The following is a 26,324-nucleotide window of genomic DNA, read 5'->3' on the forward strand; positions in this document are numbered from 1 at the left end:
TGAGAGTCTCAGTTTCAGCTGAAGAGAATAATCACATCAAGGAGGAAGATGAACCCACTACAAGTCAGCCTTTTTCGGCAATTATCTGGTTACACAGAGGAAGTGTATGATTCCAGTACCTATATAATGCACAATTGTCACCGATATTTTTGCTTACGGCCACACCACCCTGAATAAGCCCGACCTCGTCTGATCTCGGAAGCCAAGCACGGTTGGGCCTGGTTAGTACTTGAATGGGAGACCGCTTGGGAATACCAGGTACCTTAAGCTTTTTCTCTTCTCTCTACCACCTGCATGTCTTTTGTTGCAACGTCTGATCACCCTGTGACACATGAGGAAGTTGGTCATCTTCAGCTTCTGCTGCTTTGTTGGCAGACACGAAGTGATCTGAGAGTCTCATGTTCAGCTGGAGAAAATTATCACGTCAGGGAAGAAGATGTGCCCACTACAGATCAGCCTTTCTCAGCAATTATCTGGTTACATAGAGGAACCGTATGATTCCTGTACTTATATAATGCACATTTGTCAGACACATTGTTGCTTACGGCCACACCACCCTGAACATGCCTGATCTCGTAAGCCAAGCAGGGTTGAGCCTCCTTAGTACTTGGATGGGAGACTGCTTGGGAATACCAGGTGCTGTAAGCTTTTTCTCTTCTCTCTACCACCTGCATGTCTTTTGTTGCAACGTCTGATCACCCTGTGACACATGAGGAAGTTGGTCATCTTCAGCTGCTGCTGCTTTGTTGGCTGACACGAAGTGATCTGAGAGTCTCAGTTTAAGTTGCAGAGAATGATCACATCAGAGAAGATGATTTGCCCGCTACACATCAGCCTTTCTCGGCAATTATCTGGTTGCATAGAGGAACCGTATGATTCCAGTACCTATATAATGCACATTTGTCAGAGACATTGTTGCTTACGGCCACACCACCCTGAATAAGCCCGACCTCGTCTGATCTCGGACGCCAAGCAGGGTTGTACCTGGTTAGTACTTGGATGGGAGACAGCTTGGGAATACCAGGTGCTGTAAGCTTTTTCTCTTCTCTCTACCACCTGCATGTCTTTTGTTGCAACGTCTGATCACCCTGTGACACGTGAAGAAGTTAGTCATCTTCAGCTGCTGCTGCTTTGTTGATAGACACGAGGTGATCTGAGAGTCTCAGTTTCAGCTGCAGAGAATAATCACATCAAGGAGGAAGATGAACCCACTACAAGTCAGCCTTTTTCGGCAATTATCTGGTTATACAGAGGAAGTGTATGATTCCAGTACCTATATAATGCACATTTGTCACCAAAATTTTTGCTTATGGCCACACCACCCTGAATAAGCCCAACCTCGTCTGATCTCGGAAGCCAAGCAGGGTTGGGCCTGGTTAGTACTTGAATGGGAGACTGCTTGGGAATACCAGGTGCCTTAAGCTTTTTCTCTTCTCTCTACCACCTGCATGTCTTTTGTTGCAACGTCTGATCACCCTGTGACACATGAGGAAGTTGGTCATCTTCATTTTCTGCTGCTTTGTTGGCAGACACGAAGTGATCTGAGAGTCTCAGTTTCAGCTGAAGAGAATAATCACATCAAGGAGGAAGATGAACCCACTACAAGTCAGCCTTTTTCGGCAATTATCTGGTTACACAGAGGAAGTGTATGATTCCAGTACCTATATAATGCACAATTGTCACCGATATTTTTGCTTACGGCCACACCACCCTGAATAAGCCCGACCTCGTCTGATCTCGGAAGCCAAGCACGGTTGGGCCTGGTTAGTACTTGAATGGGAGACCGCTTGGGAATACCAGGTACCTTAAGCTTTTTCTCTTCTCTCTACCACCTGCATGTCTTTTGTTGCAACGTCTGATCACCCTGTGACACATGAGGAAGATGGTCATCTTCAGCTTCTGCTGCTTTGTTGGCAGACACGAAGTGATCTGAGAGTCTCATGTTCAGCTGGAGAAAATTATCACGTCAGGGAAGAAGATGTGCCCACTACAGATCAGCCTTTCTCAGCAATTATCTGGTTACATAGAGGAACCGTATGATTCCAGTACCTATATAATGCACATTTGTCACAGAAATTGTTCCTTACGGCCACACCACCCTGAATAAGCCCGACCTCGTCTGATCTCGGAAGCCAAGGAGGGTTGGGCCTGGTTAGTACTTTAATGGGAGACTGCTTGGGAATACCAGGTTCTGTAAGCGTTTTCTCTTCTCTCTACAACCTGCATGTCTTTTGTTGCAACGTCTGATCACCCTGTGACACATGAGGAAGTTGGTCATCTTCAGCTGCTGCTGCTTTGTTGGCAGACACGAAGTGATCTGAGAGTCTCAGTTTCAGCTGCAGAGAATAATCACATCAGGGAAGAAGATGTGCCCATAACACGTCAGCCTTTCTCTGCAATTATCTGGTTACATAGAGGAAGTGTATGATTCCAGTACCTATATAATGCACATTTGTCACAGAAATTGTTCCTTATGGCCACACCACCCTGAATAAGCCCGACCTCGTCTGATCTCGGAAGCCAAGGAGGGTTGGGCCTGGTTAGTACTTTAATGGGAGACTGCTTGGGAATACCAGGTGCTGTAAGCGTTTTCTCTTCTCTCTACAACCTGCATGTCTTTTGTTGCAACGTCTGATCACCCTGTGACACATGAGGAAGTTGGCCATCTTCAGCTGCTGCTGCTTTGTTGGAAGACACGAAGTGATCTGAGAGTCTCAGTTTCAGCAAAAGAGAATAATCACTTCAGGGAAGAAGATGTGCCCACTACAGATCAGCCTTTCTCAGCAATTATCTGGTTACATAGAGGAACCGTATGATTCCTGTACTTATATAATGCACATTTGTCAGACACATTGTTGCTTACGGCCACACCACCCTGAACATGCCCGACCTCGTCTGATCTCGGAAGCCAAGCAGGGCTGAACCTCCTTAGTACTTGGGTGGGAGACTGCTTGGGAATACCAGGTGCTGTAAGCTTCTTCTCTTCTCTCTAGCACCTGCATGTCTTTTGTTGCAACTCCTGATCACCCTGTGACACATGAGGAAGTTGGTCATCTTCAGCTGCTGCTGCTTTGTTGGCTGACACGAAGTGATCTGAGAGTCTCAGTTTCAGTTGCAGATAATGATCACATCAGAGAAGATGATTTGCCCGCTACACATCAGCCTTTCTCGGCAATTATCTGGTTGCATAGAGGAACCGTATGATTCCAGTACCTATATAATGCACATTTGTCAGAGACAATGTTGCTTACGGCCACACCACCCTGAATAAGCCCGACCTCGTCTGATCTCGGACGCCAAGCAGGGTTGTACCTGGTTAGTACTTGGATGGGAGACAGCTTGGGAATACCAGGTGCTGTAAGCTTTCTCTCTTCTCTCTACCACCTGCATGTCTTTTGTTGCAACGTCTGATCACCCTGTGACACGTGAAGAAGTTAGTCATCTTCAGCTGCTGCTGCTTTGTTGATAGACACGAGGTGATCTGAGAGTCTCAGTTTCAGCTGCAGAGAATAATCACATCAAGGAGGAAGATGAACCCACTACAAGTCAGCCTTTTTCGGCAATTATCTGGTTATACAGAGGAAGTGTATGATTCCAGTACCTATATAATGCACATTTGTCACCAAAATTGTTGCTTATGGCCACACCACCCTGAATAAGCCCAACCTCGTCTGATCTCGGAAGCCAAGCAGGGTTGGGCCTGGTTAGTACTTGAATGGGAGACTGCTTGGGAATACCAGGTGCCTTAAGCTTTTTCTCTTCTCTCTACCACCTGCATGTCTTTTGTTGCAACGTCTGATCACCCTGTGACACATGAGGAAGTTGGTCATCTTCATTTTCTGCTGCTTTGTTGGCAGACACGAAGTGATCTGAGAGTCTCAGTTTCAGCTGAAGAGAATAATCACATCAAGGAGGAAGATGAACCCACTACAAGTCAGCCTTTTTCGGCAATTATCTGGTTACACAGAGGAAGTGTATGATTCCAGTACCTATATAATGCACAATTGTCACCGATATTTTTGCTTACGGCCACACCACCCTGAATAAGCCCGACCTCGTCTGATCTCGGAAGCCAAGCACGGTTGGGCCTGGTTAGTACTTGAATGGGAGACCGCTTTGGAATACCAGGTACCTTAAGCTTTTTCTCTTCTCTCTACCACCTGCATGTCTTTTGTTGCAACGTCTGATCACCCTGTGACACATGAGGAAGTTGGTCATCTTCAGCTTCTGCTGCTTTGTTGGCAGACACGAAGTGATCTGAGAGTCTCATGTTCAGCTGGAGAAAATTATCACGTCAGGGAAGAAGATGATTTGCCCGCTACACATCAGCCTTTCTCAGCAATTATCTGGTTGCATAGAGGAACCGTATGATTCCAGTACCTATATAATGCACATTTGTCAGAGACATTGTTGCTTACGGCCACACCACCCTGAATAAGCCCGACCTCGTCTGATCTCGGAAGCCAAGCAGGGTTGTACCTGGTTAGTACTTGGATAGGAGACAGCTTGGGAATACCAGGTGCTGTAAGCTTTTTCTCTTCTCTCTACCACCTGCATGTCTTTTGTTGCAACGTCTGATCACCCTGTGACACGTGAAGAAGTTGGTCATCTTCAGCTGCTGCTGCTTTGTTGATAGACACGAGGTGATCTGAGAGTCTCAGTTTCAGTTGCAGAGAATGATCACATCAGAGAAGATGATTTGTCCGCTACACATCAGCCTTTCTCGGCAATTATCTGGTTGCATAGAGGAACCGTATGATTCCAGTACCTATATAATGCACATTTGTCAGAGACATTGTTGCTTACGGCCACACCACCCTGAATAAGCCCGACCTCGTCTGATCTCGGACGCCAAGCAGGGTTGTACCTGGTTAGTACTTGGATAGGAGTCAGCTTGGGAATACCAGGTGCTGTAAGCTTTTTCTCTTCTCTCTACCACCTGCATGTCTTTTGTTGCAACGTCTGATCACCCTGTGACACATGAGGAAGTTGGTCATCTTCAGCTGCTGCTGCTGCTTTGTTGGCAGACATGAAGTGATCTGAGAGTCTCAGTTTCAGCTCCAGAGAATAATCACATCAAGGAGGAAGATGAACCCACTACAAGTCAGCCTTTTTCGGCAATTATCTGGTTATACAGAGGAAGTGTATGATTCCAGTACCTATATAATGCACATTTGTCACCGATATTGTTGCTTACGGCCACACCACCCTGAATAAGTCCGACCTCGTCTGATCTCGGAAGCCAAGCACGGTTGGGCCTGGTTAGTACTTGAATGGGAGACCGCTTGGGAATACCAGGTACCTTAAGCTTTTTCTCTTCTCTCTACCACCTGCATGTCTTTTGTTGCAACGTCTGATCACCCTGTGACACATGAGGAAGTTGGTCATCTTCAGCTTCTGCTGCTTTGTTGGCAGACACGAAGTGATCTGAGAGTCTCATGTTCAGCTGGAGAAAATTATCACGTCAGGGAAGAAGATGATTTGCCCGCTACACATCAGCCTTTCTCAGCAATTATCTGGTTGCATAGAGGAACCGTATGATTCCAGTACCTATATAATGCACATTTGTCAGAGACATTGTTGCTTACGGCCACACCACCCTGAATAAGCCCGACCTCGTCTGATCTCGGAAGCCAAGCAGGGTTGTACCTGGTTAGTACTTGGATAGGAGACAGCTTGGGAATACCAGGTGCTGTAAGCTTTTTCTCTTCTCTCTACCACCTGCATGTCTTTTGTTGCAACGTCTGATCACCCTGTGACACGTGAAGAAGTTGGTCATCTTCAGCTGCTGCTGCTTTGTTGATAGACACGAGGTGATCTGAGAGTCTCAGTTTCAGTTGCAGAGAATGATCACATCAGAGAAGATGATTTGTCCGCTACACATCAGCCTTTCTCGGCAATTATCTGGTTGCATAGAGGAACCGTATGATTCCAGTACCTATATAATGCACATTTGTCAGAGACATTGTTGCTTACGGCCACACCACCCTGAATAAGCCCGACCTCGTCTGATCTCGGACGCCAAGCAGGGTTGTACCTGGTTAGTACTTGGATAGGAGTCAGCTTGGGAATACCAGGTGCTGTAAGCTTTTTCTCTTCTCTCTACCACCTGCATGTCTTTTGTTGCAACGTCTGATCACCCTGTGACACATGAGGAAGTTGGTCATCTTCAGCTGCTGCTGCTGCTTTGTTGGCAGACATGAAGTGATCTGAGAGTCTCAGTTTCAGCTCCAGAGAATAATCACATCAAGGAGGAAGATGAACCCACTACAAGTCAGCCTTTTTCGGCAATTATCTGGTTATACAGAGGAAGTGTATGATTCCAGTACCTATATAATGCACATTTGTCACCGATATTGTTGCTTACGGCCACACCACCCTGAATAAGTCCGACCTCGTCTGATCTCGGAAGCCAAGCACGGTTGGGCCTGGTTAGTACTTGAATGGGAGACCGCTTGGGAATACCAGGTACCTTAAGCTTTTTCTCTTCTCTCTACCACCTGCATGTCTTTTGTTGCAACGTCTGATCACCCTGTGACACATGAGGAAGTTGGTCATCTTCAGCTTCTGCTGCTTTGTTGGCAGACACGAAGTGATCTGAGAGTCTCATGTTCAGCTGGAGAAAATTATCACGTCAGGGAAGAAGATGATTTGCCCGCTACACATCAGCCTTTCTCGGCAATTATCTGGTTGCATAGAGGAACCGTATGATTCCAGTACCTATATAATGCACATTTGTCAGAGACATTGTTGCTTACGGCCACACCACCCTGAATAAGCCCGACCTCGTCTGATCTCGGACGCCAAGCAGGGTTGTACCTGGTTAGTACTTGGATAGGAGACAGCTTTGGAATACCAGGTGCTGTAAGCTTTTTCTCTTCTCTCTACCACCTGCATGTCTTTTGTTGCAACGTCTGATCACCCTGTGACACGTGAAGAAGTTGGTCATCTTCAGCTGCTGCTGCTTTGTTGATAGACACGAGGTGATCTGAGAGTCTCAGTTTCAGTTGCAGAGAATGATCACATCAGAGAAGATGATTTGTCCGCTACACATCAGCCTTTCTCGGCAATTATCTGGTTGCATAGAGGAACCGTATGATTCCAGTACCTATATAATGCACATTTGTCAGAGACATTGTTGCTTACGGCCACACCACCCTGAATAAGCCCGACCTCGTCTGATCTCGGACGCCAAGCAGGGTTGTACCTGGTTAGTACTTGGATAGGAGTCAGCTTGGGAATACCAGGTGCTGTAAGCTTTTTCTCTTCTCTCTACCACCTGCATGTCTTTTGTTGCAACGTCTGATCACCCTGTGACACGTGAAGAAGTTGGTCATCTTCAGCTGCTGCTGCTTTGTTGATAGACACGAGGTGATCTGAGAGTCTCAGTTTCAGCTCCAGAGAATAATCACATCAAGGAGGAAGATGAATCCACTACAAGTCAGCCTTTTTCGGCAATTATCTGGTTATACAGAGGAAGTGTATGATTCCAGTACCTATATAATGCACATTTGTCACCGATATTGTTGCTTACGGCCACACCACCCTGAATAAGCCCAACCTCGTCTGATCTCGGAAGCCAAGCAGGGTTGGGCCTGGTTAGTACTTGAATGGGAGACCGCTTGGGAATACCAGGTGCTGTAAGCTTTTTCTCTTCTCTCTACCACCTGCATGTCTTTTGTTGCAACGTCTGATCACCCTGTGACACATGAGGAAGTTGGCCATCTTCAGCTGCTGCTGCTTTGTTGGAAGACACGAAGTGATCTGAGAGTCTCAGTTTCAGCTAAAGAGAATAATCACTTCAGGGAAGAAGATGTGCCCACTACAGATCAGCCTTTCTCAGCAATTATCTGGTTACATAGAGGAACCGTATGATTCCTGTACTTATATAATGCACATTTGTCAGACACATTGTTGCTTACGGCCACACCACCCTGAACATGCCCGACCTCGTCTGATCTCGGAAGCCAAGCAGGGTTGAACCTCCTTAGTACTTGTATGGGAGACTGCTTGGGAATACCAGGTGCTGTAAGCTTCTTCTCTTCTCTCTACCACCTGCATGTCTTTTGTTGCAACGTCTGATCACCCTGTGACACATGAGGAAGTTGGTCATCTTCAGCTGCTGCTGCTTTGTTGGCTGACACGAAGTGATCTGAGAGTCTCAGTTTAAGTTGCAGAGAATGATCACATCAGAGAAGATGATTTGCCCGCTACACATCAGCCTTTCTCGGCAATTATCTGGTTGCATAGAGGAACCGTATGATTCCAGTACCTATATAATGCACATTTGTCAGAGACATTGTTGCTTACGGCCACACCACCCTGAACATGCCCGACCTCGTCTGATCTCGGAAGCCAAGGAGGGTTGGGCCTGGTTAGTACTTAAATGGGAGACCGCTTGGGAATACCAGGAGCTGTAAGCTTTTTGTCTTCTCTCGACCACCTGCATGTCTTTTGTTGCAACGTCTGATCACCCTGTGACACATGACGAAGTTGGTCATCTTCAGCTGCTGCTGCTTTGTTGGCAGACACGAAGTGATCTGAGAGTCTCAGTTTCAGCTGCAGAGAATAATCACATCAGGGAAGAAGATGTGCCCATAACAAGTCAGCCTTTCTCTGCAATTATCTGGTTACATAGAGGAATTGTATGATTCCAGTACCTATATAATGCACATTTGTCACAGAAATTGTTCCTTACGGCCACACCACCCTGAATAAGCCCGACCTCGTCTTATCTCGGAAGCCAAGGAGGGTTGGGCCTGGTTAGTACTTTAATGGGAGACTGCTTGGGAATACCAGGTTCTGTAAGAGTTTTCTCTTCTCTCTACAACCTGCATGTCTTTTGTTGCAACGTCTGATCACCCTGTGACACATGAGGAAGTTGGTCATCTTCAGCTGCTGCTGCTTTGTTGGCAGACACGAAGTGATCTGAGAGTCTCAGTTTCAGCTGCAGAGAATAATCACATCAGGGAAGAAGATGTTTCCATAACAAGTCAGCCTTTCTCTGCAATTATCTGGTTACATAGAGGAAGTGTATGATTCCAGTACCTATATAATGCACATTTGTCACAGAAATTGTTCCTTACGGCCACACCACCCTGAATAAGCCCGACCTCGTCTGATCTCGGAAGCCAAGGAGGGTTGGGCCTGGTTAGTACTTCAATGGGAGACTGCTTGGGAATACCAGGTGCTGTAAGCGTTTTCTCTTCTCTCTACAACCTGCATGTCTTTTGTTGCAACGTCTGATCACCCTGTGACACATGAGGAAGTTGGTCATCTTCAGCAGCTTCTGCTTTGTTGGCAGACACGAAGTGATCTGAGAGTCTCAGTTTCAGCTGAAGAGAATGATCACATCAGAGAAGATGATACACCCGCTACACATCAGCCTTTCTCGGCAATTATCTGGTTGCATAGAGGAACCGTATGATTCCAGTGCCTATGTAATGCACATTTGTCAGATACATTGCTGCTTACGGCCACACCACCCTGAACATGCCCGACCTCGTCTGATCTCAGGAGCCAAGCAGGGTTGGTCCTGGTTAGTACTTGAATGGGAGACTGCTTGGGAATACCAGGTGCTGTAAGCGTTTTCTCTTCTCTCTACAACCTGCATGTCTTTTGTTGCAACGTCTGATCACCCTGTGACACATGAGGAAGTTGGTCATCTTCAGCAGCTGCTGCTTTGTTGGCAGACACGAAGTGATCTGAGAGTCTCAGTTTCAGCTGAAGAGAATGATCACATCAGAGAAGATGATATGCCCACTACACATCAGCCTTTCTCGGCAATTATCTGGTTTCATAGAGCAAGTGTATGATTCCAGTACCTATATAATTAACATTTGTAACAGATATTGTCGCTTACCGCCACACCACCCTGAATAAGCCCCACCTTGTCTTATCTCGGAAGCCAAGCAGGGTTGGGTCTGGTTTGTACTTCAATGGGAGACTGCTTGGGAATACCAGGTGATGTAAGCTGTTTCTCTTCTCTCTACCACCTGCATGTCTTTTGTTGCAACGTCTGATCACCCTGTGACACATGAGGAAGTTGGTCATCTTCAGCTGCTGCTGCTTTGTTGGCAGACACGAAGTGATCTAAGAGTCTCAGTTTCAGCTGAAGAGAATGATCACATCAGAGAAGATGATATCCCCACTACACATCAGCCTTTCTCGGCAATTATCTGGTTTCATAGAGGAAGTGTATGATTCCAGTACCTATATAATTCACATTTGTAACAAATATATTTGCTTACCGCCACACCACCCTGAATAAGCCCGACCTCGTCTGATCTCGGACGCCAAGCAGGGTTGTACCTGGTTAGTACTTGGATAGGAGACAGCTTGGGAATACCAGGTGCTGTAAGCTTTTTCTCTTCTCTCGACCACCTGCATGTCTTTTGTTGCAACGTCTGATCACCCTGTGACACGTGAAGAAGTTGGTCATCTTCAGCTCCTGCTGCTTTGTTGGCAGACATGAGGTAATCTGAGAGTCTCAGTTTCAGCTGGAGAGAATAATCACATCAGAGAAGATGATTTGTCCGCTACAAGTCAGCTTTTCTCTGCAATTATTTGGTTGCATAGAGGAACCGTATGATTCCAGTACCTATATAATGCACATTTGTCAGAGACATTGTTGCTTACGGCCACACCACCCTGAATAAGCCCGACCTCGTCTGATCTCGGAAGCCAAGCAGGTTTAGGCCTGCTTAGTATTTGATGGGAGACTGCTTGGGAATACCAGGTGCTGTAAGCTTTTTCTCTTCTCTCTACCACCTGCATGTCTTTTGTTGCAACGTCTGATCACCCTGTGACACGTGAAGAAGCTGGTCATCTTCAGCTGCTGCTGCTTTGTTGATAGACACGAGGTGATCTGAGAGTCTCAGTTTCAGCTCCAGAGAATAATCACATCAAGGAGGAAGATGAACCCACTATAAGTCAGCCTTTTTCGGCAATTATCTGGTTATACAGAGGAAGTGTATGATTCCAGTACCTATATAATGCACATTTGTCACCGATATTGTTGCTTACGGCCACACCACCCTGAATAAGCCCAACCTCGTCTGATCTCGGAAGCCAAGCAGGGTTGGGCCTCCTTAGTACTTGGATGGGAGACTGCTTGGGAATACCAGGTCCTGTAAGCTTCTTCTCTTCTCTCTACCACCTGCATGTCTTTTGTTGCAACTTCTGATCACCCTGTGACACATGAGGAAGTTGGTCATCTTCAGCTGCTGCTGCTTTGTTGGCTGACACGAAGTGATCTGAGAGTCTCAGTTTCAGTTGCAGATAATGATCACATCAGAGAAGATGATTATCTGGTTCCATAGAGGAACCGTATGATTCCAGTACCTATATAATGCACATTTGTCAGAGACATTGTTGCTTACGGCCACACCACCCTGAATAAGCCCGACCTCGTCTGATCTCGGACGCCAAGCAGGGTTGTACCTGGTTAGTACTTGGATGGGAGACAGCTTGGGAATACCAGGTGCTGTAAGCTTTTTCTCTTCTCTCTACCACCTGCATGTCTTTTGTTGCAACGTCTGATCACCCTGTGACACGTGAAGAAGTTGGTCATCTTCAGCTGCTGCTGCTTTGTTGGCTGACACGAAGTGATCTGAGAGTCTCAGTTTCAGTTGCAGATAATGATCACATCAGAGAAGATGATTTCCCCGCTACACATCAGCCTTTCTCGGCAATTATCTGGTTGCATAGAGGAACCGTATGATTCCAGTACCTATATAATGCACATTTGTCAGAGACATTGTTGCTTACGGCCACACCACCCTGAATAAGCCCGACCTCGTCTGATCTCGGACGCCAAGCAGGGTTGTACCTGGTTAGTACTTGGATGGGAGACAGCTTGGGAATACCAGGTGCTGTACGCTTTTTCTCTTCTCTCTACCACCTGCATGTCTTTTGTTGCAACGTCTGATCACCCTGTGACACGTGAAGAAGTTAGTCATCTTCAGCTGCTGCTGCTTTGTTGATAGACACGAGGTGATCTGAGAGTCTCAGTTTCAGCTCCAGAGAATAATCACATCAAGGAGGAAGATGAACCCACTACAAGTCAGCCTTTTTCGGCAATTATCTGGTTATACAGAGGAAGTGTATGATTCCAGTACCTATATAATGCACATTTGTCACCGATATTGTTGCTTACGGCCACACCACCCTGAATGAGCCCGACCTCGTCTGATCTCGGAAGCCAAGCACGGTTGGGCCTGGTTAGTACTTGAATGGGAGACCGCTTGGGAATACCAGGTACCTTAAGCTTTTTCTCTTCTCTCTACCACCTGCATGTCTTTTGTTGCAACGTCTGATCACCCTGTGACACATGAGGAAGTTTGTCATCTTCAGCTTCTGCTGCTTTGTTGGCAGACACGAAGTGATCTGAGAGTCTCATGTTCAGCTGGAGAAAATTATCACGTCAGGGAAGAAGATGATTTGCCCGCTACACATCAGCCTTTCTCGGCAATTATCTGGTTGCATAGAGGAACCGTATGATTCCAGTACCTATATAATGCACATTTGTCAGAGACATTGTTGCTTACGGCCACACCACCCTGAATAAGCCCCACCTTGTCTTATCTCGGACGCCAAGCAGGGTTGTACCTGGTTAGTACTTAGATGGGAGTCTGCTTGGGATTACCAGGTGCTGTAAGCTTTTTGTCTTCTCTCGACCACCTGCATGTCTTTTGTTGCAACGTCTGATCACCCTGTGACACATGAGGAAGTTGGTCATCTTCAGCTCCTGCTGCTTTGTTGATAGACACGAGGTGATCTGAGAGTCTCAGTTTCAGTTGCAGAGAATGATCACATCAGAGAAGAAGATGTGCCCACTACAAGTCAGCTTTTCTCTGCAATTATCTGGTTGCATAGAGGAACCGTATGATTCCAGTACCTATATAATGCACATTTGTCACAGACATTGTCGCTTACGGCCACACCACCCTGAATAAGCCCGACCTCGTCTGATCTCGGACGCCAAGCAGGGTTGTACCTGGTTAGTACTTGGATTGGAGTCAGCTTGGGAATACCAGGTGCTGTAAGCTTTTTCTCTTCTCTCTACCACCTGCATGTCTTTTGTTGCAACGTCTGATCACCCTGTGACACATGAGGAAGTTGGTCATCTTCAGCTGCTGCTGCTTTGTTGGCTGACACGAAGTGATCTGAGAGTCTCAGTTTAAGTTGCAGAGAATGATCACATCAGAGAAGATAATTTGCCCGCTACACATCAGCCTTTCTCGGCAATTATCTGGTTGCATAGAGGAACCGTATGATTCCTGTACCTATATAATGCACATTTGTCAGAGACATTGTTGCTTACGGCCACACCACCCTGAACATGCCCGACCTCGTCTGATCTCGGAAGCCAAGGAGGGTTGGGCCTGGTTAGTACTTAAATGGGAGACCGCTTGGGAATACCAGGAGCTGTAAGCTTTTTGTCTTCTCTCGACCACCTGCATGTCTTTTGTTGCAACGTCTGATCACCCTGTGACACATGACGAAGTTGGTCATCTTCAGCTGCTGCTGCTTTGTTGGCAGACACGAAGTGATCTGAGAGTCTCAGTTTCAGCTGCAGAGAATAATCACATCAGGGAAGAAGATGTGCCCATAACAAGTCAGCCTTTCTCTGCAATTATCTGGTTACATAGAGGAATTGTATGATTCCAGTACCTATATAATGCACATTTGTCACAGAAATTGTTCCTTACGGCCACACCACCCTGAATAAGCCCGACCTCGTCTGATCTCGGAAGCCAAGGAGGGTTGGGCCTGGTTAGTACTTAAATGGGAGACCGCTTGGGAATACCAGGAGCTGTAAGCTTTTTGTCTTCTCTCGACCACCTGCATGTCTTTTGTTGCAACGTCTGATCACCCTGTGACACATGACGAAGTTGGTCATCTTCAGCTGCTGCTGCTTTGTTGGCAGACACGAAGTGATCTGAGAGTCTCAGTTTCAGCTGCAGAGAATAATCACATCAGGGAAGAAGATGTGCCCATAACAAGTCAGCCTTTCTCTGCAATTATCTGGTTACATAGAGGAATTGTATGATTCCAGTACCTATATAATGCACATTTGTCACAGAAATTGTTCCTTACGGCCACACCACCCTGAATAAGCCCGACCTCGTCTGATCTCGGAAGCCAAGGAGGGTTGGGCCTGGTTAGTACTTTAATGGGAGACTGCTTGGGAATACCAGGTTCTGTAAGAGTTTTCTCTTCTCTCTACAACCTGCATGTCTTTTGTTGCAACGTCTGATCACCCTGTGACACATGAGGAAGTTGGTCATCTTCAGCTGCTGCTGCTTTGTTGGCAGACACGAAGTGATCTGAGAGTCTCAGTTTCAGCTGCAGAGAATAATCACATCAGGGAAGAAGATGTTTCCATAACAAGTCAGCCTTTCTCTGCAATTATCTGGTTACATAGAGGAAGTGTATGATTCCAGTACCTATATAATGCACATTTGTCACAGAAATTGTTCCTTACGGCCACACCACCCTGAATAAGCCCGACCTCGTCTGATCTCGGAAGCCAAGGAGGGTTGGGCCTGGTTAGTACTTTAATGGGAGACTGCTTGGGAATACCAGGTGCTGTAAGCGTTTTCTCTTCTCTCTACAACCTGCATGTCTTTTGTTGCAACGTCTGATCACCCTGTGACACATGAGGAAGTTGGTCATCTTCAGCAGCTGCTGCTTTGTTGGCAGACACGAAGTGATCTGAGAGTCTCAGTTTCAGCTGAAGAGAATGATCACATCAGAGAAGATGATATGCCCACTACACATCAGCCTTTCTCGGCAATTATCTGGTTTCATAGAGCAAGTGTATGATTCCAGTACCTATATAATTCACATTTGTAACAGATATGTTCGCTTACCGCCACACCACCCTGAATAAGCCCCACCTTGTCTTATCTCGGAAGCCAAGCAGGGTTGGGTCTGGTTTGTACTTCAATGGGAGACTGCTTGGGAATACCAGGTGCTGTAAGCTGTTTCTCTTCTCTCTACCACCTGCATGTGTTTTGTTGCAACGTCTGATCACCCTGTGACACATGAGGAAGTTGGTCATCTTCAGCTGCTGCTGCTTTGTTGGCAGACATGAGGTAATCTGAGAGTCTCAGTTTCAGCTGGAGAGAATAATCACATCAGAGAAGAAGATGTGCCCACTACAAGTCAGCTTTTCTCTGCAATTATTTGGTTGCATAGAGGAACCGTATGATTCCAGTACCTATATAATGCACATTTGTCACAGACATTGTCGCTTACGGCCAAACCACCCTGAATAAGCCCGACCTCGTCTGATCTCGGAAGCCAAGCAGGTTTAGGCCTGCTTAGTACTTGATGGGAGACTGCTTGGGAATACCAGGTGCTGTAAGCTTTTTCTCTTCTCTCTACCACCTGCATGTCTTTTGTTGCAACGTCTGATCACCCTGTGACACGTGAAGAAGCTGGTCATCTTCAGCTGCTGCTGCTTTGTTGATAGACACGAGGTGATCTGAGAGTCTCAGTTTCAGCTCCAGAGAATAATCACATCAAGGAGGAAGATGAACCCACTATAAGTCAGCCTTTTTCGGCAATTATCTGGTTATACAGAGGAAGTGTATGATTCCAGTACCTATATAATGCACATTTGTCACCGATATTGTTGCTTACGGCCACACCACCCTGAATAAGCCCAACCTCGTCTGATCTCGGAAGCCAAGCAGGGTTGGGCCTGGTTAGTACTTGGATGGGAGACTGCTTGGGAATACCAGGTGCTGTAAGCTTCTTCTCTTCTCTCTACCACCTGCATGTCTTTTGTTGCAACTTCTGATCACCCTGTGACACATGAGGAAGTTGGTCATCTTCAGCTGCTGCTGCTTTGTTGGCTGACACGAAGTGATCTGAGAGTCTCAGTTTCAGTTGCAGATAATGATCACATCAGAGAAGATGATTATCTGGTTGCATAGAGGAACCGTATGATTCCAGTACCTATATAATGCACATTTGTCAGAGACATTTTTGCTTACGGCCACACCACCCTGAATAAGCCCGACCTCGTCTGATCTCGGACGCCAAGCAGGGTTGTACCTGGTTAGTACTTGGATGGGAGACAGCTTGGGAATACCAGGTGCTGTAAGCTTTTTCTCTTCTCTCTACCACCTGCATGTCTTTTGTTGCAACGTCTGATCACCCTGTGACACGTGAAGAAGTTGGTCATCTTCAGCTGCTGCTGCTTTGTTGGCTGACACGAAGTGATCTGAGAGTCTCAGTTTCAGTTGCAGATAATGATCACATCAGAGAAGATGATTTGCCCGCTACACATCAGCCTTTCTCGGCAATTATCTGGTTGCATAGAGGAACCGTATGATTCCAGTACCTATATAATGCACATTTGTCAGAGACATTGTTGCTTACGGCCACACCACCCTGAATAAGCCCGACCTTGTCTAATCTCGGACGCCAAGCAGGGTTGTACCTGGTTAGTACTTGGATGGGAGACAGCTTGGGAATACCAGGTGCTGTAAGCTTTTTCTCTTCTCCCTACCACCTGCATGTCTTTTGTTGCAACGTCTGATCACCCTGTGACACGTGAAGAAGTTGGTCATCTTCAGCTGCTGCTGCTTTGTTGATAGACACGAGGTGATCTGAGAGTCTCAGTTTCAGCTCCAGAGAATAATCACATCAAGGAGGAAGATGAACCCACTACAAGTCAGCCTTTTTCGGCAATTATCTGGTTATACAGAGGAAGTGTATGATTCCAGTACCTATATAATGCACATTTGTCACCGATATTGTTGCTTACGGCCACACCACCCTGAATAAGCCCGACCTCGTCTGATCTCGGAAGCCAAGCACGGTTGGGCCTGGTTAGTACTTGAATGGGAGACCGCTTGGGAATACCAGGTACCTTAAGCTTTTTCTCTTCTCTCTACCACCTGCATGTCTTTTGTTGCAACGTCTGATCACCCTGTGACACATGAGGAAGTTGGTCATCTTCAGCTTCTGCTGCTTTGTTGGCAGACACGAAGTGATCTGAGAGTCTCATGTTCAGCTGGAGAAAATTATCACGTCAGGGAAGAAGATGATTTGCCCGCTACACATCAGCCTTTCTCGGCAATTATCTGGTTGCATAGAGGAACCGTATGATTCCAGTACCTATATAATGCACATTTGTCAGAGACATTGTTGCTTACGGCCACACCACCCTGAATAAGCCCGACCTCGTCTGATCTCGGACGCCAAGCAGGGTTGTACCTGGTTAGTACTTGGATAGGAGACAGCTTGGGAATACCAGGTGCTGTAAGCTTTTTCTCTTCTCTCTACCACCTGCATGTCTTTTGTTGCAACGTCTGATCACCCTGTGACACGTGAAGAAGTTGGTCATCTTCAGCTGCTGCTGCTTTGTTGATAGACACGAGGTGATCTGAGAGTCTCAGTTTCAGTTGCAGAGAATGATCACATCAGAGAAGATGATTTGTCCGCTACACATCAGCCTTTCTCGGCAATTATCTGGTTGCATAGAGGAACCGTATGATTCCAGTACCTATATAATGCACATTTGTCAGAGACATTGTTGCTTACGGCCACACCACCCTGAATAAGCCCGACCTCGTCTGATCTCGGACGCCAAGCAGGGTTGTACCTGGTTAGTACTTGGATAGGAGTCAGCTTGGGAATACCAGGTGCTGTAAGCTTTTTCTCTTCTCTCTACCACCTGCATGTCTTTTGTTGCAACGTCTGATCACCCTGTGACACGTGAAGAAGTTGGTCATCTTCAGCTGCTGCTGCTTTGTTGATAGACACAAGGTGATCTGAGAGTCTCAGTTTCAGCTCCAGAGAATAATCACATCAAGGAGGAAGATGAATCCACTACAAGTCAGCCTTTTTCGGCAATTATCTGGTTATACAGAGGAAGTGTATGATTCCAGTACCTATATAATGCACATTTGTCACCGATATTGTTGCTTACGGCCACACCACCCTGAATAAGCCCGACCTCGTCTGATCTCGGAAGCCAAGCACGGTTGGGCCTGGTTAGTACTTGAATGGGAGACCGCTTGGGAATACCAGGTACCTTAAGCTTTTTCTCTTCTCTCTACCACCTGCATGTCTTTTGTTGCAACGTCTGATCACCCTGTGACACATGAGGAAGTTGGTCATCTTCAGCTTCTGCTGCTTTGTTGGCAGACACGAAGTGATCTGAGAGTCTCATGTTCAGCTGGAGAAAATTATCACGTCAGGGAAGAAGATGATTTGCCCGCTACACATCAGCCTTTCTCGGCAATTATCTGGTTGCATAGAGGAACCGTATGATTCCAGTACCTATATAATGCACATTTGTCAGAGACATTGTTGCTTACGGCCACACCACCCTGAATAAGCCCGACCTCGTCTGATCTCGGACGCCAAGCAGGGTTGTACCTGGTTAGTACTTGGATAGGAGACAGCTTGGGAATACCAGGTGCTGTAAGCTTTTTCTCTTCTCTCTACCACCTGCATGTCTTTTGTTGCAACGTCTGATCACCCTGTGACACGTGAAGAAGTTGGTCATCTTCAGCTGCTGCTGCTTTGTTGATAGACACGAGGTGATCTGAGAGTCTCAGTTTCAGTTGCAGAGAATGATCACATCAGAGAAGATGATTTGTCCACTACACATCAGCCTTTCTCGGCAATTATCTGGTTGCATAGAGGAACCGTATGATTCCAGTACCTATATAATGCACATTTGTCAGAGACATTGTTGCTTACGGCCACACCACCCTGAATAAGCCCGACCTCGTCTGATCTCGGACGCCAAGCAGCGTTGTACCTGGTTAGTACTTGGATAGGAGTCAGCTTGGGAATACCAGGTGCTGTAAGCTTTTTCTCTTCTCTCTACCACCTGCATGTCTTTTGTTGCAACGTCTGATCACCCTGTGACACATGAGGAAGTTGGTCATCTTCAGCTTCTGCTGCTTTGTTGGCAGACACGAAGTGATCTGAGAGTCTCATGTTCAGCTGGAGAAAATTATCACGTCAGGGAAGAAGATGATTTGCCCGCTACACATCAGCCTTTCTCGGCAATTATCTGGTTGCATAGAGGAACCGTATGATTCCAGTACCTATATAATGCACATTTGTCAGAGACATTGTTGCTTACGGCCACACCACCCTGAATAAGCCCGACCTCGTCTGATCTCGGACGCCAAGCAGGGTTGTACCTGGTTAGTACTTGGATAGGAGACAGCTTGGGAATACCAGGTGCTGTAAGCTTTTTCTCTTCTCTCTACCACCTGCATGTCTTTTGTTGCAACGTCTGATCACCCTGTGACACGTGAAGAAGTTGGTCATCTTCAGCTGCTGCTGCTTTGTTGATAGACACGAGGTGATCTGAGAGTCTCAGTTTCAGTTGCAGAGAATGATCACATCAGAGAAGATGATTTGTCCGCTACACATCAGCCTTTCTCGGCAATTATCTGGTTGCATAGAGGAACCGTATGATTCCAGTACCTATATAATGCACATTTGTCAGAGACATTGTTGCTTACGGCCACACCACCCTGAATAAGCCCGACCTCGTCTGATCTCGGACGCCAAGCAGGGTTGTACCTGGTTAGTACTTGGATAGGAGTCAGCTTGGGAATACCAGGTGCTGTAAGCTTTTTCTCTTCTCTCTACCACCTGCATGTCTTTTGTTGCAACGTCTGATCACCCTGTGACACGTGAAGAAGTTGGTCATCTTCAGCTGCTGCTGCTTTGTTGATAGACACGAGGTGATCTGAGAGTCTCAGTTTCAGCTCCAGAGAATAATCACATCAAGGAGGAAGATGAATCCACTACAAGTCAGCCTTTTTCGGCAATTATCTGGTTATACAGAGGAAGTGTATGATTCCAGTACCTATATAATGCACATTTGTCACCGATATTGTTGCTTACGGCCACACCACCCTGAATAAGCCCGACCTCGTCTGATCTCGGAAGCCAAGCACGGTTGGGCCTGGTTAGTACTTCAATGGGAGACCGCTTGGGAATACCAGGTACCTTAAGCTTTTTCTCTTCTCTCTACCACCTGCATGTCTTTTGTTGCAACGTCTGATCACCCTGTGACACATGAGGAAGTTGGTCATCTTCAGCTTCTGCTGCTTTGTTGGCAGACACGAAGTGATCTGAGAGTCTCATGTTCAGCTGGAGAAAATTATCACGTCAGGGAAGAAGATGATTTGCCCGCTACACATCAGCCTTTCTCGGCAATTATCTGGTTGCATAGAGGAACCGTATGATTCCAGTACCTATATAATGCACATTTGTCAGAGACATTGTTGCTTACGGCCACACCACCCTGAATAAGCCCGACCTCGTCTGATCTCGGACGCCAAGCAGGGTTGTACCTGGTTAGTACTTGGATAGGAGACAGCTTGGGAATACCAGGTGCTGTAAGCTTTTTCTCTTCTCTCTACCACCTGCATGTCTTTTGTTGCAACGTCTGATCACCCTGTGACACGTGAAGAAGTTGGTCATCTTCAGCTGCTGCTGCTTTGTTGATAGACACGAGGTGATCTGAGAGTCTCAGTTTCAGTTGCAGAGAATGATCACATCAGAGAAGATGATTTGTCCGCTACACATCAGCCTTTCTCGGCAATTATCTGGTTGCATAGAGGAACCGTATGATTCCAGTACCTATATAATGCACATTTGTCAGAGACATTGTTGCTTACGGCCACACCACCCTGAATAAGCCCGACCTCGTCTGATCTCGGACGCCAAGCAGGGTTGTACCTGGTTAGTACTTGGATAGGAGTCAGCTTGGGAATACCAGGTGCTGTAAGCTTTTTCTCTTCTCTCTACCACCTGCATGTCTTTTGTTGCAACGTCTGATCACCCTGTGACACGTGAAGAAGTTGGTCATCTTCAGCTGCTGCTGCTTTGTTGATAGACACAAGGTGATCTGAGAGTCTCAGTTTCAGCTCCAGAGAATAATCACATCAAGGAGGAAGATGAATCCACTACAAGTCAGCCTTTTTCGGCAATTATCTGGTTATACAGAGGAAGTGTATGATTCCAGTACCTATATAATGCACATTTGTCACCGATATTGTTGCTTACGGCCACACCACCCTGAATAAGCCCAACCTCGTCTGATCTCGGAAGCCAAGCAGGGTTGGGCCTGGTTAGTACTTGAATGGGAGACCGCTTGGGAATACCAGGTGCCTTAAGCTTTTTCTCTTCTCTCTACCACCTGCATGTCTTTTGTTGCAACGTCTGATCACCCTGTGACACATGAGGAAGTTGGCCATCTTCAGCTGCTGCTGCTTTGTTGGAAGACACGAAGTGATCTGAGAGTCTCAGTTTCAGCTAAAGAGAATAATCACTTCAGGGAAGAAGATGTGCCCACTACAGATCAGCCTTTCTCAGCAATTATCTGGTTACATAGAGGAACCGTATGATTCCTGTACTTATATAATGCACATTTGTCAGACACATTGTTGCTTACGGCCACACCACCCTGAACATGCCCGACCTCGTCTGATCTCGGAAGCCAAGCAGGGTTGAACCTCCTTAGTACGTGGATGGGAGACTGCTTGGGAATACCAGGTGCTGTAAGCGTTTTCTCTTCTCTCTACCACCTGCATGTCTTTTGTTGCAACTCCTGATCACCCTGTGACACATGAGGAAGTTGGTCATCTTCAGCTGCTGCTGCTTTGTTGGCTGACACGAAGTGATCTGAGAGTCTCAGTTTCAGTTGCAGATAATGATCACATCAGAGAAGATGATTTGCCCGCTACACAACAGCCTTTCTCGGCAATTATCTGGTTGCATAGAGGAACCGTAGTTGGCAGACACGAAGTGATCTGAGAGTCTCAGTTTCAGCTGCAGAGAATAATCACGTCAGGGAAGAAGATGTGCCCACTACACATCAGCCTTTCTCGGAAATGATCTGGTTGCATAGAGGAACCGTATGATTCCAGTACCTATATAATGCACATTTGTCAGAGACATTGTTGCTTACGGCCACACCACCCTGAACATGCCCGACCTCGTCTGATCTCGGAAGCCAAGGAGGGTTGGGCCTAGTTAGTACTTGGATGGAAGACCTCTTGGGAATACCAGGTGCTTTAAGCTTTTTCTCTTCTCTCTACCACCTGCATGTCTTTTGTTGCAACGTCTGATCACCCTATGACACATGAGGAAGTTGGTCATCTTCAGCAGCTGATGCTGCTTTGTTGGCAGACACGAAGTGATCTGAGAGTCTCAGTTTCAGTTGCAGAGAATGATCACATCAGAGAAGATTATTTGCCCGCTACACATCAGCCTTTCTCGGCAATTATCTGGTTGCATAGAGGAACCGTATGATTCCAGTACCTATATAATGCACATTTGTCAGAGACATTTTTGCTTACGGCCACACCACCCTGAAGAAGCCTGACCTCGTCTGATCTCGGACGCCAAGCAGGGTTGTACCTGGTTAGTACTTGGATGGGAGACAGCTTGGGAGTACCAGGTGCTGTAAGCTTTTTCTCTTCTCTCTACCACCTGCATGTGTTTTGTTGCAACGTCTGATCACCCTGTGACACGTGAAGAAGTTGGTCATCTTCAGCTGCTGCTGCTTTGTTGATAGACACGAGGTGATCTGAGAGTCTCAGTTTCAGCTGAAGAGAATAATCACATCAAGGAGGAAGATGAGCCCACTACAAGTCAGCCTTTTTCGGCAATTATCTGGTTACACAGAGGAAGTGTATGATTCCAGTACCTATATAATGCACATTTGTCACCGATATTGTTGCTTACGGCCACACCACCCTGAATAAGCCCGACCTCGTCTGATCTCGGAAGCCAAGCAGGGTTGGGCCTGGTTAGTACTTTAATGGGAGACTGCTTGGGAATACCAGGTGCTGTAAGCGTTTTCTCTTCTCTCTACAACCTGCATGTCTTTTGTTGCAACGTCTGATCACCCTGTGACACATGAGGAAGTTGGTCATCTTCAGCTGTTGCTGCTTTGTTGGAAGACACGAAGTGATCTGAGAGTCTCAGTTTCAGCTGAAGAGAATAATCACGTCAGGGAAGAAGATGTGCCCACTACACATCAGCCTTTCTCAGCAATTATCTGGTTACATAGAGGAACCGTATGATTCCTGTACTTATATAATGCACATTTGTCACAGACATTGTTGCTTACGGCCACACCACCCTGAATATGCCTGACCTCGTCTGATCTCGGAAGCCAAGCAGAGTTGGGCCTGGTTAGTACTTGGGTGGGAGACCGCTTGAAAATACCAGGTGCTGTAAGCTTTTTCTCTTCTCTCTACCACCTGCATGTCTTTTTTTGCAACGTCTGATCACCCTGTGACACATGAGGAAGTTGGTCATCTTCAGCTGCTGCTGCTTTGTTGGCAGACACAGAGTGATCTGAGAGTCTCAGTTTCAGCTGCAGAGAATAATCACATCAGGGAAGAATATGTGCCCACTACAAGTCAGCCTTTCTCGGCAATTATCTGGTTTCATAGAGGAAGTGTATGATTCCAGTACCTATATAATGCACATTTTTCACAGAAATTGTTCCTTACGGCCACACCACCCTGAATAAGCCTGACCTCGTCTGATCTTGGAAGCCGAGGAGGGTTGGGCCTGGTTAGTACTTTAATGGGAGACTGCTTGGGAATACCAGGTGCTGTAAGCGTTTTCTCTTCTCTCTACAACCTACATGTCTTTTGTTGCAACGTCTGATCACCCTGTGACACATGAGGTATTTGGTCATCTTCAGCTGCGGCTGCTTTGTTGGCAAACACGAAGTGATCTGAGAGTCTCAGTTTCAGCTGAAGAGAATGATCACGTCAGGGAACAAGATGTGCCCACTACACATCAGCCTTTCTCTGCAATTATCTGGTTGCATAGAGGAACCGTATGATTCCAGTACCTGTTGCTGCTTTGTTGGAAGACACGAAGTGATCTGAGAGTCTCAGTTTCAGCTGAAGAGAATAATCACGTCAGGGAAGAAGATGTGCCCACTACACATCAGCCTTTCTCAGCAATTATCTGGTTACATAGAGGAACCGTATGATTCCTGTACTTATATAATGCACATTTGTCACAGACATTGTTGCTTACGGCCACACCACCCTGAATATGCCTGACCTCGTCTGATCTCGGAAGCCAAGCAGAGTTGGGCCTGGTTAGTACTTGGGTGGGAGACCGCTTGAAAATACCAGGTGCTGTAAGCTTTTTCTCTTCTCTCTACCACCTGCATGTCTTTTTTTGCAACGTCTGATCACCCTGTGACACATGAGGAAGTTGGTCATCTTCAGCTGCTGCTGCTTTGTTGGCAGACACAGAGTGATCTGAGAGTCTCAGTTTCAGCTGCAGAGAATAATCACATCAGGGAAGAATATGTGCCCACTACAAGTCAGCCTTTCTCGGCAATTATCTGGTTTCATAAAGGAAGTGTATGATTCCAGTACCTATATAATGCACATTTTTCACAGAAATTGTTCCTTACGGCCACACCACCCTGAATAAGCCTGACCTCGTCTGATCTCGGAAGCCGAGGAGGGTTGGGCCTGGTTAGTACTTTAATGGGAGACTGCTTGGGAATACCAGGTGCTGTAAGCGTTTTCTCTTCTCTCTACAACCTACATGTCTTTTGTTGCAACGTCTGATCACCCTGTGACACATGAGGTATTTGGTCATCTTCAGCTGCGGCTGCTTTGTTGGCAAACACGAAGTGATCTGAGAGTCTCAGTTTCAGCTGAAGAGAATGATCACGTCAGGGAACAAGATGTGCCCACTACACATCAGCCTTTCTCTGCAATTATCTGGTTGCATAGAGGAACCGTATGATTCCAGTACCTATATAATGCACATTTTTCAGAGATATTGTTGCTTACGGCCACACCACCCTGAACATCCCCTTCCTCGTCTGATCTCGGAAGCCAAGCACAGTTGGGCCTGGTTTGTACTTGGATGGAAGACCTCTTGGGAATACCAGGCGCTTTAAGCTTTTTCTCTTCTCTCAACCACCTGCATGTCTTTTGTTGCAATGTCTGATCACCCTGTGACACATGAGGAAGTTGGTCATCTTCAGCTGCTGCTGCTTTGTTGGCAGACACGAAGTGATCTGAGAGTCTCATTTTCAGCTGGAGAGAATTATCACGTCAGGGAACAAGATATGCCCGCTACATATCAGCCTTTCTCTGCAAATATCTGGTTACATAGAGGAACCATATGATTTGATTACCTATATAATGCGCATTTGTCACAGAGATTGTTGCTTACGGCCAAACCACCCTGAATATGTCCAACCTCGTCTGATCTCGGAAGCCAAGGAGGGTTGGGCCTGGTTAGTACTTTGATGGGAGACCGCTTGGGAATACCAGGTGCTGTAAGCTTTTTTTCTTCTCTCTACCACCTGCATGTCTTTTGTTGCAACGTCTGATCACCCTGTGACACATGAGGAAGGTGGTCATCTTCAGCTGCTGCTGCTTTGTTGGCAGACACAAAGTGATCTGAGAGTCTCAGTTTCAGCTGAAGAGAATGATCACATCAGAGAAGATGATATGCCCGCTACACATCAGCCTTTCTCGGCAATTATCTGGTTGCATAGAGGAACCGTATGATTCCAGTACCTATATAATGCACATTTGTCAGAGACATTGTTGCTTACGGCCACACAACCCTGAACATGCCCGACCTCGTCTGATCTCGGAAGCCAAGCACAGTTGGGCCTGGTTTGTACTTGGATGGAAGACCTCTTGGGAATACGAGGTGCTGTAAGCTTTTTCTCTTCTCTCTACCACCTGCATGTCTTTTGTTGCAACGTCTGATCACCCTGTGAAACATGTGGAAGTTGGTCATCTTCAGCTTCTGCTGCTTTGTTGGCAGACACAAAGTGATCTGAGAGTCTCAGTTTCAGCTCGAGAGAATAATCACGTCAGGGAAGAAGATGTGCCCACTACTTATCAGCTTTTCTCGGCAATTATCTGGTTACATAGAGGAACTGTATGATTCCAGTACCTTTATAATGCACATTTGTCACAGTTATGGTTGCTTACCGCCACACCACCCTGAATATGCCCGACCACGTCTGATCTCGGAAGCCAAGCAGGTTTGGGCCTGGTTTGTACTTGGATGGTAGACTCTCTGGGAATGCCAGGTGCTGTAAGCTTTTTCTCTTCTATCTACCACCTGCATGTCTTTTGTTGCAACGTCTGATCACCCTGTGACACATGAGGAAGTTGGTCATCTTCAGCTGCTGCTGCTTTGTTGGCAGACACAAAGTGATCTGAGAGTCTCAGTTTCAGCTGCAGAGAATAATCACGTCAGGGAAGAAGATGTGCCCACTACACATCAGCCTTTCTCGGAAATGATCTGGT

The 26,324-nt window shown here is 46.6% G+C and overlaps 1 non-coding gene and 61 pseudogenes across 1 annotated transcript; all 62 read left to right on the plus strand.

The window, feature by feature from the left end:
* Nucleotides 1-151: 151 nt before the first annotated feature.
* On the plus strand, nucleotides 152-270 carry LOC140266449 (5S ribosomal RNA; annotated as a pseudogene).
* Nucleotides 271-917: 647 nt separating this feature from the next.
* LOC140290523 (5S ribosomal RNA) lies at nucleotides 918-1,036 on the plus strand (annotated as a pseudogene).
* Nucleotides 1,037-1,305: 269 nt separating this feature from the next.
* LOC140274891 (5S ribosomal RNA) lies at nucleotides 1,306-1,424 on the plus strand (annotated as a pseudogene).
* A 269-nt stretch (nucleotides 1,425-1,693) lies between these two features.
* On the plus strand, nucleotides 1,694-1,812 carry LOC140266460 (5S ribosomal RNA; annotated as a pseudogene).
* Nucleotides 1,813-2,081: 269 nt separating this feature from the next.
* LOC140293761 (5S ribosomal RNA) lies at nucleotides 2,082-2,200 on the plus strand (annotated as a pseudogene).
* Nucleotides 2,201-2,469: 269 nt separating this feature from the next.
* Nucleotides 2,470-2,588, plus strand: LOC140290936 (5S ribosomal RNA; annotated as a pseudogene).
* Nucleotides 2,589-2,857: 269 nt separating this feature from the next.
* Nucleotides 2,858-2,976, plus strand: LOC140293247 (5S ribosomal RNA; annotated as a pseudogene).
* Nucleotides 2,977-3,245: 269 nt separating this feature from the next.
* On the plus strand, nucleotides 3,246-3,364 carry LOC140290524 (5S ribosomal RNA; annotated as a pseudogene).
* A 269-nt stretch (nucleotides 3,365-3,633) lies between these two features.
* LOC140274898 (5S ribosomal RNA) lies at nucleotides 3,634-3,752 on the plus strand (annotated as a pseudogene).
* Nucleotides 3,753-4,021: 269 nt separating this feature from the next.
* On the plus strand, nucleotides 4,022-4,140 carry LOC140287436 (5S ribosomal RNA; annotated as a pseudogene).
* A 272-nt stretch (nucleotides 4,141-4,412) lies between these two features.
* LOC140277547 (5S ribosomal RNA) lies at nucleotides 4,413-4,531 on the plus strand (annotated as a pseudogene).
* Nucleotides 4,532-4,800: 269 nt separating this feature from the next.
* Nucleotides 4,801-4,919, plus strand: LOC140292194 (5S ribosomal RNA; annotated as a pseudogene).
* Nucleotides 4,920-5,191: 272 nt separating this feature from the next.
* LOC140288822 (5S ribosomal RNA) lies at nucleotides 5,192-5,310 on the plus strand (annotated as a pseudogene).
* A 272-nt stretch (nucleotides 5,311-5,582) lies between these two features.
* Nucleotides 5,583-5,701, plus strand: LOC140277555 (5S ribosomal RNA; annotated as a pseudogene).
* A 269-nt stretch (nucleotides 5,702-5,970) lies between these two features.
* On the plus strand, nucleotides 5,971-6,089 carry LOC140292195 (5S ribosomal RNA; annotated as a pseudogene).
* Nucleotides 6,090-6,361: 272 nt separating this feature from the next.
* LOC140288823 (5S ribosomal RNA) lies at nucleotides 6,362-6,480 on the plus strand (annotated as a pseudogene).
* A 272-nt stretch (nucleotides 6,481-6,752) lies between these two features.
* LOC140293026 (5S ribosomal RNA) lies at nucleotides 6,753-6,871 on the plus strand (annotated as a pseudogene).
* A 269-nt stretch (nucleotides 6,872-7,140) lies between these two features.
* Nucleotides 7,141-7,259, plus strand: LOC140292196 (5S ribosomal RNA; annotated as a pseudogene).
* Nucleotides 7,260-7,528: 269 nt separating this feature from the next.
* On the plus strand, nucleotides 7,529-7,647 carry LOC140299096 (5S ribosomal RNA). Its single transcript, XR_011914678.1, has one exon. It is a non-coding gene; the product is annotated as a 5S ribosomal RNA (ribosomal RNA).
* Nucleotides 7,648-7,916: 269 nt separating this feature from the next.
* Nucleotides 7,917-8,035, plus strand: LOC140294288 (5S ribosomal RNA; annotated as a pseudogene).
* Nucleotides 8,036-8,304: 269 nt separating this feature from the next.
* LOC140300668 (5S ribosomal RNA) lies at nucleotides 8,305-8,423 on the plus strand (annotated as a pseudogene).
* A 269-nt stretch (nucleotides 8,424-8,692) lies between these two features.
* On the plus strand, nucleotides 8,693-8,811 carry LOC140296853 (5S ribosomal RNA; annotated as a pseudogene).
* A 269-nt stretch (nucleotides 8,812-9,080) lies between these two features.
* On the plus strand, nucleotides 9,081-9,199 carry LOC140288959 (5S ribosomal RNA; annotated as a pseudogene).
* A 269-nt stretch (nucleotides 9,200-9,468) lies between these two features.
* LOC140285267 (5S ribosomal RNA) lies at nucleotides 9,469-9,587 on the plus strand (annotated as a pseudogene).
* Nucleotides 9,588-10,244: 657 nt separating this feature from the next.
* LOC140294482 (5S ribosomal RNA) lies at nucleotides 10,245-10,363 on the plus strand (annotated as a pseudogene).
* Nucleotides 10,364-10,632: 269 nt separating this feature from the next.
* LOC140296180 (5S ribosomal RNA) lies at nucleotides 10,633-10,750 on the plus strand (annotated as a pseudogene).
* A 269-nt stretch (nucleotides 10,751-11,019) lies between these two features.
* LOC140295929 (5S ribosomal RNA) lies at nucleotides 11,020-11,138 on the plus strand (annotated as a pseudogene).
* Nucleotides 11,139-11,375: 237 nt separating this feature from the next.
* On the plus strand, nucleotides 11,376-11,494 carry LOC140290525 (5S ribosomal RNA; annotated as a pseudogene).
* A 269-nt stretch (nucleotides 11,495-11,763) lies between these two features.
* Nucleotides 11,764-11,882, plus strand: LOC140293826 (5S ribosomal RNA; annotated as a pseudogene).
* Nucleotides 11,883-12,151: 269 nt separating this feature from the next.
* On the plus strand, nucleotides 12,152-12,270 carry LOC140314282 (5S ribosomal RNA; annotated as a pseudogene).
* Nucleotides 12,271-12,930: 660 nt separating this feature from the next.
* LOC140288393 (5S ribosomal RNA) lies at nucleotides 12,931-13,049 on the plus strand (annotated as a pseudogene).
* Nucleotides 13,050-13,318: 269 nt separating this feature from the next.
* LOC140300670 (5S ribosomal RNA) lies at nucleotides 13,319-13,437 on the plus strand (annotated as a pseudogene).
* Nucleotides 13,438-13,706: 269 nt separating this feature from the next.
* On the plus strand, nucleotides 13,707-13,825 carry LOC140281468 (5S ribosomal RNA; annotated as a pseudogene).
* A 269-nt stretch (nucleotides 13,826-14,094) lies between these two features.
* On the plus strand, nucleotides 14,095-14,213 carry LOC140293224 (5S ribosomal RNA; annotated as a pseudogene).
* Nucleotides 14,214-14,482: 269 nt separating this feature from the next.
* On the plus strand, nucleotides 14,483-14,601 carry LOC140288544 (5S ribosomal RNA; annotated as a pseudogene).
* A 657-nt stretch (nucleotides 14,602-15,258) lies between these two features.
* LOC140294427 (5S ribosomal RNA) lies at nucleotides 15,259-15,376 on the plus strand (annotated as a pseudogene).
* A 269-nt stretch (nucleotides 15,377-15,645) lies between these two features.
* Nucleotides 15,646-15,764, plus strand: LOC140299938 (5S ribosomal RNA; annotated as a pseudogene).
* A 237-nt stretch (nucleotides 15,765-16,001) lies between these two features.
* LOC140290526 (5S ribosomal RNA) lies at nucleotides 16,002-16,120 on the plus strand (annotated as a pseudogene).
* Nucleotides 16,121-16,389: 269 nt separating this feature from the next.
* On the plus strand, nucleotides 16,390-16,508 carry LOC140296641 (5S ribosomal RNA; annotated as a pseudogene).
* A 269-nt stretch (nucleotides 16,509-16,777) lies between these two features.
* LOC140266471 (5S ribosomal RNA) lies at nucleotides 16,778-16,896 on the plus strand (annotated as a pseudogene).
* A 272-nt stretch (nucleotides 16,897-17,168) lies between these two features.
* Nucleotides 17,169-17,287, plus strand: LOC140290005 (5S ribosomal RNA; annotated as a pseudogene).
* Nucleotides 17,288-17,556: 269 nt separating this feature from the next.
* LOC140292197 (5S ribosomal RNA) lies at nucleotides 17,557-17,675 on the plus strand (annotated as a pseudogene).
* A 269-nt stretch (nucleotides 17,676-17,944) lies between these two features.
* On the plus strand, nucleotides 17,945-18,063 carry LOC140266482 (5S ribosomal RNA; annotated as a pseudogene).
* A 272-nt stretch (nucleotides 18,064-18,335) lies between these two features.
* Nucleotides 18,336-18,454, plus strand: LOC140290006 (5S ribosomal RNA; annotated as a pseudogene).
* A 269-nt stretch (nucleotides 18,455-18,723) lies between these two features.
* On the plus strand, nucleotides 18,724-18,842 carry LOC140295982 (5S ribosomal RNA; annotated as a pseudogene).
* A 272-nt stretch (nucleotides 18,843-19,114) lies between these two features.
* Nucleotides 19,115-19,233, plus strand: LOC140290007 (5S ribosomal RNA; annotated as a pseudogene).
* Nucleotides 19,234-19,502: 269 nt separating this feature from the next.
* Nucleotides 19,503-19,621, plus strand: LOC140292198 (5S ribosomal RNA; annotated as a pseudogene).
* Nucleotides 19,622-19,890: 269 nt separating this feature from the next.
* Nucleotides 19,891-20,009, plus strand: LOC140274061 (5S ribosomal RNA; annotated as a pseudogene).
* Nucleotides 20,010-20,281: 272 nt separating this feature from the next.
* Nucleotides 20,282-20,400, plus strand: LOC140290008 (5S ribosomal RNA; annotated as a pseudogene).
* A 269-nt stretch (nucleotides 20,401-20,669) lies between these two features.
* On the plus strand, nucleotides 20,670-20,788 carry LOC140292199 (5S ribosomal RNA; annotated as a pseudogene).
* Nucleotides 20,789-21,057: 269 nt separating this feature from the next.
* LOC140312019 (5S ribosomal RNA) lies at nucleotides 21,058-21,176 on the plus strand (annotated as a pseudogene).
* A 269-nt stretch (nucleotides 21,177-21,445) lies between these two features.
* LOC140295990 (5S ribosomal RNA) lies at nucleotides 21,446-21,564 on the plus strand (annotated as a pseudogene).
* A 397-nt stretch (nucleotides 21,565-21,961) lies between these two features.
* LOC140282229 (5S ribosomal RNA) lies at nucleotides 21,962-22,080 on the plus strand (annotated as a pseudogene).
* A 272-nt stretch (nucleotides 22,081-22,352) lies between these two features.
* Nucleotides 22,353-22,471, plus strand: LOC140295054 (5S ribosomal RNA; annotated as a pseudogene).
* Nucleotides 22,472-22,740: 269 nt separating this feature from the next.
* Nucleotides 22,741-22,859, plus strand: LOC140299174 (5S ribosomal RNA; annotated as a pseudogene).
* A 269-nt stretch (nucleotides 22,860-23,128) lies between these two features.
* Nucleotides 23,129-23,247, plus strand: LOC140301125 (5S ribosomal RNA; annotated as a pseudogene).
* A 269-nt stretch (nucleotides 23,248-23,516) lies between these two features.
* On the plus strand, nucleotides 23,517-23,635 carry LOC140296750 (5S ribosomal RNA; annotated as a pseudogene).
* Nucleotides 23,636-24,057: 422 nt separating this feature from the next.
* Nucleotides 24,058-24,176, plus strand: LOC140301126 (5S ribosomal RNA; annotated as a pseudogene).
* A 269-nt stretch (nucleotides 24,177-24,445) lies between these two features.
* LOC140295677 (5S ribosomal RNA) lies at nucleotides 24,446-24,564 on the plus strand (annotated as a pseudogene).
* Nucleotides 24,565-25,221: 657 nt separating this feature from the next.
* On the plus strand, nucleotides 25,222-25,340 carry LOC140316695 (5S ribosomal RNA; annotated as a pseudogene).
* Nucleotides 25,341-25,609: 269 nt separating this feature from the next.
* LOC140294048 (5S ribosomal RNA) lies at nucleotides 25,610-25,728 on the plus strand (annotated as a pseudogene).
* A 269-nt stretch (nucleotides 25,729-25,997) lies between these two features.
* LOC140291832 (5S ribosomal RNA) lies at nucleotides 25,998-26,116 on the plus strand (annotated as a pseudogene).
* The last annotated feature ends 208 nt before the right edge of the window (nucleotides 26,117-26,324 follow it).

The sequence above is a fragment of the Leuresthes tenuis genome, unplaced genomic scaffold, assembly GCF_036924035.1.
Source record: "Leuresthes tenuis unplaced genomic scaffold, fLeuTen1.0.hap1 SCAF_1, whole genome shotgun sequence".
In the NCBI taxonomy this organism is placed as follows: domain Eukaryota; kingdom Metazoa; phylum Chordata; class Actinopteri; order Atheriniformes; family Atherinopsidae; genus Leuresthes; species Leuresthes tenuis.